The sequence below is a fragment of the Telopea speciosissima genome, chromosome 1 (assembly GCF_018873765.1).
Source record: "Telopea speciosissima isolate NSW1024214 ecotype Mountain lineage chromosome 1, Tspe_v1, whole genome shotgun sequence".
Classification (NCBI taxonomy): Eukaryota; Viridiplantae; Streptophyta; class Magnoliopsida; order Proteales; family Proteaceae; genus Telopea; species Telopea speciosissima.
In genome coordinates, this window is record NC_057916.1 from 62,126,934 (window position 1) to 62,136,203 (window position 9,270).

The following is a 9,270-nucleotide window of genomic DNA, read 5'->3' on the forward strand; positions in this document are numbered from 1 at the left end:
AACAAAATCAATTAAATCCATAGTCAATATAACCAACCACATGGGCAAGTTGCTAGATTCTAACAACCTTGTAACTACCCATGTGCGCATGGGAAGGTTGTTACAACAACCATATAACCACCCATGTGCATCTTCAACAAACTCAATAAAGAATCTGACAATTTGCATCCCATACATGATAATTACATTAAAAATTAATTATATGATATCCATGGGTGAGAAAGGTGGCTCTGATACCACACTGTAGGTCGATGCTACGGTCCATGAGATCATGATGGTTCACCATGGTAAACCAATAAAAAATATGTTTCGAGTAACATGTTTTTAGGGAACTCCAGGGTTGTCCTTAGGGAACCCTATGGTTGCCCTAGGGCACCCTAATCTGGCTTGGGCATCCTATTTTAAATTTTAGGGTTTTCCATGGTCGCCCATGGTGCCTTACTGGAACCCTATTAGGGTTTGATATGACAAACCAATGCCTAGTCCGTCTCTTTGAGGTCCCATAAAATTATTGGGATCCATGTCATAGAGAAAAATCATCCCTATTCCATCTCATAGATAGGGGGATCCATCTCACACCGAATGCGCAATGGAAAACAATTGATTCGGGTCACTTTCACATCCCATGAATAATCAATACAATTAAATCAACAGGAATTAACATAGAATTGATAACCTGATGAGCCTCAAGTGTTGCTCCTCCAATAGACAATGGTTCTTCCTCCGATTAGCACTCCAAGCAAACAGATCTGAACCTCCAATGGTGCAGCTAAGGTTCTTCAAGCCAATCATAGATGCTCTTCTGTTCTTCAAGCATAAATTTGGGTTTCCAAAATCCTAACTCTCAAACAAAGTAGAGAGCAAGAAGAAGGAGAAGAAGAGATCACAAAAGAGAGAGAGGGAACCAAAAATCATCCAAGAGGGGGGGGGGGGCAGCCAAAAACGTGGAGCACTGCTGCCCCCTCTACATTTTTGGTTATTATATAATACTAGGATTTCCAAAACCCTATATGGGAAAAAGTCCCAGTGAGAATCAGACTCTCTCTCTCTCCTTGTTGGCTTTCCTGTTTAAACTCAAAGTGCTTCTAATTGGTGAAGAAGCAGAATCTAATAGGGAATGATATAATTAATTAATTATTTTAATTTATGGATAATTATAATTAGCACCATATCCATTAATTAAATAAAGAACCAATTATTTTAGCAAATTCAATATAACTCCTTACATGGTAATACATTATCATGTACAACCACCCCCCACTAATCAACACCATATTTATGGAATCTAGGGCATGTATACTTGTACTGCCAAACCCCATTCCATAGTACATGTCCATATAAGAGTGTCTGTGCATCTGATCGGGTCCCGTAAAACTCGATAAAACACTTTAATCAAATAACTATATATAATTATTATTTTATGTAAAATAGGTTTTGCAAAAACCCATTTCCAAAACGGCACTGGATCCAGATTCCGATCCAACCATACACAGACAACTTCAATCTCAGTGTTCCCCAATCGAACAATGGTGACCATGTTGAGTAACTCTTTCACTCACAAAGTGTTTGCGCATTCCCAGAACATCGGCTTTAACTCACTTGAGTCTCAGTCATTGATGAACCAAAGAATGCGGTCACACTTCGCAGTAACAGGGTTCCCTCAGGTAAAGGGCTTCAGTGATACATGTCTATTCTTCCTACGTTTGACAGCAATACATGAGGGAATCGACAAAATAGATTCTTCGCCAATACAAGTACTCACATTCGTACCCTGACATCACATGTCTAGGCATACCCAATGCGATGACCATATGATAAGGGTGCCCAACCCAAACCCTAGTCGTGACTACCATTTTAAGTAATACTTATGGACACATAATGCTCAAAAAGTTTATATCGCATGTGATAATATTAAACTAAAATGTATAAAGGTTCAATACAAAATAAAACCGGATTGAACCGGACCGAACCGGGTTTGATGGACACATAAATCCAACACCCTCACCCATTGCAAAGTTAACAATTCCTTCTATATGTGGACGACATCATTCTCAGGTGATAATGTTGATCTTATAAAAATGGTAATTACCCGTTTGAGTCACAATTTTTCTATGACAGATCTTGGTGACCTCCATTACTTCTTGGGCATTGAAGCTGATCAAAATTCCCAAGGCATCACTCTCACACAGACCAAGTATGCTCTATAGTTACTGGAACGAATAGGCATGACACAATACAAGCCTATCAATACACCAATGCCTAGTGGACATAAATTGTCAACACATAATGGTGAACCACTACCTGATGCACGAGTATCGGCAAATAGTTGGGGCACTTCAGTACTTAACAATGACCCATCCAGACTTAGCTTATGTTGTCAACCAGGTCTGTCAATACATGCACAAGCCAACAATTGATCACCTAGCTTCTGTGGAACGTATCTTAAAGTATGTTAAGGGAACAGTCGGAGCTGGAACAATTATCAAACCAAGTTCTCTCACCCAACTAGGGGCATAAACTGATGCAGATTGGGTAGGCTGCCCAAACACTCGACAGTCAACAACTAGATTCTTCACTTTTTGGGGGAGTAATCTTTTGTCATGGGGTTCCAAAAAGCAACCCACTGTCTCCCACCCAAGTACTGAAGCTGAATACAAAGCGTTAGCAGTGACCATCTCTGAATTACTCTGGTTGTCTTACGTTTTCAGAGGTCTGCACTTGGATATTACTCTACCTCTCATTGTATGTTGTGATAATATATCTGCAACAAAAATGTCAGCTAACCCAGTCCTACATCCCCGAACAAAGAATATAGAGGTTGACTATCATTTTGTGCAAGATCTTGTCATAAACAATCAAGTATAGGTTTGATTTGTTCGCTCCACTGCACAATTGGCCAATATCTTCACAAAAGGTTTACTAGCACCTCTCTTTCAGCAACATGCAACCAAACTCCTTTGGCTACCGCCCAATGGTTTGCAGGGGGATGAAAGACCAAGTCAACATTAGATGGACGTTGCTTCTCCTAATCTCCTACAATCTCTCACCATTGGAGATAAAAATCCTCAATCAAGTAGATCTCCTACAATCTCTCAAATAGAGATAAGATAACAACTTCTTTCCCGTTGTTGTAACAACAATTCAAAATACAAATTGTAACAAACTCTACGAAGATATCTCTTATACCAACTCTATAAATACAAAACTCAGTCTCACGTTGTTGTGACAAGAGTTGTAGACATCTCCTAGCCTATTGGGTGTTTGAACCTCTTCTCTCTTCCTTTAAAAGGACAAAATCATCCTCTGCAATTCAAGCGGTGGTTATGAGAGGAGATGACATGGAAGCAAACAAAAAAAAAAAAAAAAACCGCTTTACAGTTTGTCAGACTGCCGTGTAACCAATCCAGGATTGGAAGCCAACGGTGGGACCGATCCTCCACTGCTTTATACGGTTTTAGAGGACCGTATAGATATTAATCACGCTCTGGTCACACGGTCATGTCACATCAACCGGACTTAGGTTACTGTCTCTTTGGAACTGATGGATACAGATTTTAAACGCGTAGTTAATAACAGACTTTTTTCCCACAATCTTTCCGATGTGGGACTAGAGTTTTCGACAAATTTAGACCCAGATCGAGAAGAAATTATTAATAGATTTAACTGAGGAGAAATAACAATAAAATATTAGGCGTTGGGAAGCTCTTGTCTCCATTATTAGAGCCAGTTTTCCTTCACTCAATTATATATATGTTTAGGTAAGTCTATCAAACCGTTTCACTCCATTTATCTGACCGATAGATGGTGCTTGGACACACCATTTGTTGTGTTATATTACATAAAAATTTTGAGGTTCTAATGCGTTTTTCCAAAGAAAGGAATTTATTAGTGTTTTTTGAGGCAACTAATTCTTCCATTATTTTCTTAAACAGTCCCATTCAAGAGATAAGTGTTTGCTAGGTACTTGTTATACTTTTGGTAGGGCTGTAAATGGAGAATCGAAAATTCAAATTCGATCTGCATCCGTATCTATTTAGGGACATCCGTATTCTTTTAGAGATATCGGAAAATAATCCAAATACTCCATTTAAAATCCGTCTAAGAAAAAATCTAAATATTTAATAATAAAAAATTAAGTAAATAATGATCTTGAGGATTTTTGAAGATTCAAAAGGCTCTAGAATATGAGAAAAAGAGAATTATGATCTAAGAGATATGGACTGAGAGTGAATTATATTCACTAGGGAGAGGAAGTTCCGGGTTACACAAGTCAGAGATGTAAATGGATGGTTGAAAATTTAAATTCAATCCGCATCCGAATCCATGATTGCCGCCCAAGATTTTTCGCTTATGGGAAGTCCGCATGATCATCCTCCCCTAGCAACAGCTACACATTGGTGGTTGTTCATCCATTCCGGTGAAAATAGAAGGCAATGGAAATAGATACTCCAAATTCATATGTGATCAACAAAATAATAATGATAGCTAAGGATAAAAAATTGCACTGGGGTTCATTTGTGACTATCCTCGCTTTTATTACAATTTTGTCCAAGCTTTTTTTGTTTTTTGCAATTATTCATATGATGTGTTACAGATGCTAACTATAAGGACCTCGCCACTGATCCTCTTGCTTGGATTCTCAATCCGTAAACTACGCACTAAACTCTGCTTCTTAGTTTTATTCCTCTATTCATGACTTGGGTTGAGAGCTGGTTCTGTGAACCAGATAAGGTTCATCCAAATCGTAGCCTGGTTTCTAGGATTTTGTTTTCTTTATTTTAAAATGGAATGAAAGATTGCACTAGGGTTCTTATAAAAACTTGAAATTCTTAAAAAATCTTGAACAAACACTTCCCAAATCACTTCTTAAAAAAACTTGAATGAAAAGTCACAAAGCTCTTACCTAAAAAAGAGGTTTCGCGAAGGGAGATCACAAATGTCGAGGACCTCCGGAGGTTCTTACAGTCTAAAGGTGGAAGGGCGCCGTCAATGGGAGATCTGGACTTCAAAAATCTTTAGCAGGAGTAGAGGGAAGAGACCGGGCGGGCGGTTGAAGGTAATGTGTTGAGAGAGGGAGGGGATTTGGGATTTTCACTCGCCCCATTTTGTATTTGGGGCGGGTCATTTCAGATTCGGGTTGTAACACGGGGCTTTGTATTTGAAAATAGTTATATGGATTAACAGCCACATGATTGGAGGAGTCCACGTGGTGCTCTCTTAAGGCTGCACCGCCAGATTTAGGATTTTTTGAAACCCTGGGTTTTTTGAAAAGATTAGATCTTTTCTTGGAGAAGACCTGCATTTGCTTGAGGAACATTGGTTGCATCAAGAAAGTTCAAAAACATCTTTCTTGGAGTGCTCGTTATAGGAAAAATCATTATCTGGAGGATGAGCAACAATTGATGCTCTCCAGGTTAGCTAACCTTATTGTTTTTATTATCATGCGCTAAGGATTTAATTGTTTGATAATCTTGAGGTGCGAAACAAACCCGAATCGATCTCTTTCCATTGCGCATTCGGATATGAAATGATTTCCTCCTCACATGTGATGATCCGAAGAGATATCTTTCTCTTTTTGTCTTTAACCTAAAACTCAAGGGAAAATTCTTGAGATGATCCCATGGACAACATATAGTCATTGGCCCTGAGATGGTCTTTCTCCCTTGTTTCAAGAGTCTACGGGTGGAAATTAAATTTGTACAACCTTAAGAATATCATCCCAAATGGTATTGCTTTCCAACTCCCATAATTTGACACACTGTACGAGGAAAGATGTCCATATGCAGAGCATTTTAAGATTAATAAGGGTATGTTATGTTCTTCATTAGTCATTGATAATTCATCCTGTCCATGCACTTCTCAAGATATGTCGTCATTATTTTTTCATAAAACTGCAGGTTTTTCAACCATAGATTTCAAAATTGGACTAGAAATCAATTTGTTTTGATGTCTGGTTTTGTGATGTTTTTTCGGTTTAACCACGAGTCACCATCGAAAACCAGAGGTCTAACCAGAAAACCGTGGACAATTTGGTGGTCAGATCTAGATAGCCCAGTTCAACTGGCCAGGCTCATCTGGTTTTCCAAAAATTGTGATTATGTTGGGCTGTAATAAGCCCAAGCATCCAGGCCTCCAACCATCATAGTTTTAAAACCCAATTTTGCTTTTTTATGGGCAGTAGGGACAAATCATTCCAAGCCCACTCATTAATCAACTAAAATCCTCTTAATCAAACAGTCTTAAAACAATTAATTTTATCTTATAACCTATAATTTGAGTAGCATGTGCCCATTAATCATGTCTCATTCATGTTGTGAAGGTGGTGATGAAAACAATGACCAAATGGAGGTACTATTCTTCTACTTTTTTACTCTATTTGTATGTATTTTTCCCCACAAATCTTAATTTTCCTGACTATATATATCAAAATAGAGAACATGATTGAGATAGGAACTAATCATCCCATGCCATTGATATACTAATAATATCCTCTGTTGCACAAAGAAAGATGCTACCCTAGCTATCAGGTTTCCTTCTCTGCAGCACTGAAACTTATAATGGAAATGAAGAACTCTTCTTGAAACAATCTAGATTTCTCAATTGATTGATCTCTCCTTAATTGGGGCTCAATGGCCTCTATTTATACAAGTTTCACCCCAATCCCCTTTACAAAGATCTTTTCAGTTTGTTTCCTTCCTCGTCCAGAGATTGAGTTGTTCTCGGTTAGGAATCTTTCCATACGTAGATCACGGTTACCATTCATAACGCCTTTAGGATTTTTCTTGGTTAGAAATCTTTCCTGACGTGACTTATACCGGTTTAACCACCTTGCGTGTGATATGTGAATCTTAGACGGAACGTGTTTCTTGGGCCTCAAGCTTCCAGGTGTCACCCGGGGATTGGATGGATAAAATATAGTGTATCATCCTCTAAAGTCTAAACCTTAGTTAGTAAGTTCGGGAACGGCAATTGAACGGGAACGGATACGTACGGCAATTAAACGGACTAGACGGTAATAATACTTTTCAAAAATCCAATTTCATAAAACGCATACGGTAATAATACGGTATGCGTTTAATACGGGTATAATACGGCATAGACAACAATAATACTTTTAAAAAAACGGACATATATTCATTATATAACATGCATTCATCACCTAATAAACAAAATAATATCATGATTTTATGAACTAAAATAAACACAATAATATAATATGCTATACAACATCTCTAAGATTATCATTTAACATACCAAAATATCAATAATCTACTAGAAATGAATGTAGATTGTCTGAAAATGAGATGAGCAAGTTGATTACCTTATCATTAAATCATTCTTCTAACATTACATTTCTTATTATCTACAATGAGATAACCATATATTTTTAACCAGATGCGTTTTTGTGAAGGGGGATGAGTTCCCACTTCCCAGTTCCCACTAATTAACCAACACAAGACAAGAGGGAGAGTTCCAGATATGGATCTCCACTGTACACGTTAGCTACAAGAGACAGAAAAACAAGAATAAAATAGAATAGAGATTGAGCCGTTCTCGCCAATATCACACCAGATTCATTTGCTTCACTACCACCATCAAAGTTCAAAGACCAGAGAAACAAGAGGAGAGTACAAGACTTAAGTGCCGCTTTGTTGAACGGAGATGGGGAGGATGATTGGAGATGGAAGGCGGCTACTGTTGCCTGCTATGGTTGGATGTTCAACGCAAATCGAAAGAGACGAAAGGGAAAGTGAAATCATTTCCTTAAATTCTAATCTTTTGGGTATTTTTTTTTATTTTAAAAAAAAATGTATAATACGTATAATACATGTATTATACAAATATAATACTCGTTTGATTAAAAAACACGTTTTTTTTATAAAAATACGAGAAAATACGGAGACGAAAATATTATACGTTTAAAAATATGGAGACGCGTATTATATGCGAATTTACTAACTAAGGTCTAAACCAAATGGTCCTAGCTTGTCTTACATTCTGGGGAATTGAACCAAAATATAGAAGCAAAAGAACGGAGGATGAATAAGAGATGTAGTCCTCTTGAGTTGAGAGAAGCAGAACATATGAAAAAACTTCTTCTGCTACTCAACGATGGCTATGAGAAAAGATTGGGCATGGAAGCAAACAAAAACCAAAAAAAAGACTTTTGGAGTCTGTCAGACAACCGTGCAACCACCCCAAGGTTGGAAACCAACCATGGGAACGATCCTCTACTGTTTGATGGGGGTTCCCTACAGAACTCATCAGAACTGTTAATCACGCTCTGGTCACACGGCCATACCTCATCAACCAGACTTAGGTTCTTGTCTCCTTAGAACTCAAGGATACAGAGGTACGAGCCTATAGAACAGATCCTGTTCAAGTAAGGTCGTGACATATTTTGCCAAACACGAACTTAATAACAGACATTTTTTCTAAAATCTTTCCGATGTGGGATTAAAGTTTTCAACAAATCCGAATCCTGGTTAAAAAGAGATAATTAAAAAATTTAGGTAAGGAGAAGAACAATAAAATATTAAGAGTTGGGAAGACCTTGTCTCCATTATCATTCCATTTATCTGACCGACAGATGCTGCTTGGACACACCCATTGTTGTGCTATATTGCATATAATTTTTGTGGTTCTTATGGGTTTTTCCAGAGAAAGAGTGTATTCAGAGGCGACTAAGTCTTCCATTATTTTCTTTAACAGTCTCATTCAAGAGATAAGTGTTTGCCAGCTACTGGTTATACTTTTGAGACGCTACCACTGTTGTGAGGATGGTGGTGCCATATCCGACCTTAATCCATGAGTTGCAGACTTACCTTTTAAATTCAGTTTATACATTACTATTAACCGTATGGTTATAAGGGTAGCAGAGAAGCATTGTCTCTGTTATTAGAGCAGATTTTGATAGAAGGACCTGTGCATTATGGGCCAAGCAAACTTCAGCTGGGCCATTCTGATTGTTAGAATTAACCTGGCTAGTAATAAAAACATGGGAAGGGGTTCTCTGCTTGGCAACATGGCCCCTGCGCCAGCATGGGAATCAATCACTGCGCACACAGCAGCATCCACAGGGATGGGAATTTTTGCTTTACATGAGGGTAGGGGAGTCATTTTATATAAAAAAATGACAACTTTTTTAGGAAAAAAGAACTCTGCCTAGCAATGTAGCCTCTGTGTCCAGACCATAGTTACCAAACGGGAAAAAAACGGAGTCTTACGGTATGAGTTTTAAACGGTAAAAAATTACAAACGGACGATAAA

General features: G+C 38.0%; 1 non-coding gene across 1 annotated transcript; it reads right to left on the reverse strand.

Moving 5' to 3' along the window:
* Nucleotides 1-8,171: 8,171 nt before the first annotated feature.
* Nucleotides 8,172-8,393, reverse strand: LOC122649286. Its single transcript, XR_006331251.1, has one exon. It is a non-coding gene; the product is annotated as a small nucleolar RNA U3 (small nucleolar RNA).
* Between the last annotated feature and the right edge of the window lie 877 nt (nucleotides 8,394-9,270).